Source organism: Propithecus coquereli, unplaced genomic scaffold, assembly GCF_000956105.1.
Source record: "Propithecus coquereli isolate 6110/MARCELLA unplaced genomic scaffold, Pcoq_1.0 Scaffold6, whole genome shotgun sequence".
Classification (NCBI taxonomy): Eukaryota; Metazoa; Chordata; class Mammalia; order Primates; family Indriidae; genus Propithecus; species Propithecus coquereli.
Window position 1 is genome coordinate 4,523,097 of NW_012151951.1, and position 1,768 is coordinate 4,524,864.

Consider the following 1,768-nt stretch of genomic DNA (forward strand, 5'->3'; position numbering starts at 1 on the left):
CCTAGCTCTTCTTTTTATTCCTACTGATATATTCTACTGTTTCTCTTGGCCGTAATATAATAACTCTATTGCAGACCACAGATTCTCCCCCAAACCTCATTATTATTCAGGGATTTTGTCTAAATTACGAAGATTTGTACATTTATATCTGCTTGAATTTGGTTCTTATATTGGTTCTTTGCTTTTAACCCATTTTGCATATTTACCTATATCCTTACGCTACTGTGTCTTTGAGCCCAGGAGACAAGACATGCATTTCCTACAGTACTGATGCCTGTGTAAACCTGGCCCACTTCTCTTCACACACTGCTCCTCCCTGTTGCTGCAGAAGAAGCTTTTCACTGGTCTCTCCTTCCTTACTTTCAACCTCCAGTTCCCCACCTCTAAAAAGATAGTGGAATCTGTGCAGTACCAATAAGTAAGTCCTAGCACATGGTAACTTCTCTTTAAGTATTAACTTCCTTCGTCCATTCCGACAACTTCTAAGAGAGGGCTCTGTTTCATGGGCTTCAGTGGTATCTCTGACATCATCTGACCTTTAGGTCCCAATTATCTTGCTTATTTCTGCTTTGCCTGGTGATCATAGCTACATATTCTTCGTCTGTGATTTAGGGAAGAAAGAGTTCCATGTGAAAGCTAGCTCAAAATTATTTCCCTGCTAGGAAACAAAAAATCATTTTCTGTCTGATGTTTTATGGTTCCCTTTCAAAATGTTCACCTTTCTCAGGCATTTGCAGATAAAGGGAAGATGTAGTTATGAGTAGTGTGCAAACGCAGAAACATATATTTAGATTTCTATTATTAAAGTAGAAAAATCCTCTTTGAAACATTTAAAAAAATTCACCCTTCCCTACCCTGTGCTTATTTAACTCCATTAGTGAAAGATAGAAGTGGGACTATGTCACAGAAATAGTAGCATCATTCTTGTTTTCACAGGTTATAATAGTCTTCAGTTTTTCTGGTATACAGAGCTACATCATGATATAGATATAATTATGCAAATGTACATTTGCTTACTGCTTTTAGAATAACATTGTCTTCACTGTTGTACCCTAGCACTTTGTCTATCCTTGTATTCAGGAATTTAGGGGCAGCTCTAAATATTAGCCATATTCAAGTGAAAACAAACACACATGATAAGAACCATCCTTCTCAATAACTAGGACAACACCAAGTGGTTTCTTCACCCTACCCCTACCCTCAGGTAACAAATATATACTTTGGGGGGACTGGCCAGGAAGCACATTAAATGGAAAAAAAAGTAAATGTAATGTCTTTCTCCTCCAGGCTTCAGATAATTGTAATCAGAGAGTAGTGTCATAATGGAATCTAGAGAAGGGGGCCAAGAAACACTGTGAACAGAAAGTTTTTGTTTTCATGGTAACATCTAAAGTAGGCCAGAGTTTACTTTTCCTTCCTAGAAAGAACCCAACAATAAAAAAAATGCCTAAGGAACCTTAATTTCAAAATACAACTGTCTCCCTTCATCCTGAAAATTCTGAACCCTAAATTCTGGTGGGGACAGAGTAGATGTATGTTATTAAGACCCCAGAGATGGTTCTGATAACCTCACACTCATCCTTCCTACCCCTCCCTCCTGGCCCTGGCCTTCAAATCTCTGAGATGAGGAGTAACATTAAAGCTTCCTTTCTACTCTAATACAAAGCTAAGTAACTCTCTGTAAAGATATTTCCTTACAGTTTATGCCAACTAATTTTTTTTTTATATTTTAAGAGCAAGTATTTACTGACCTCCTGTTATGTGCCAA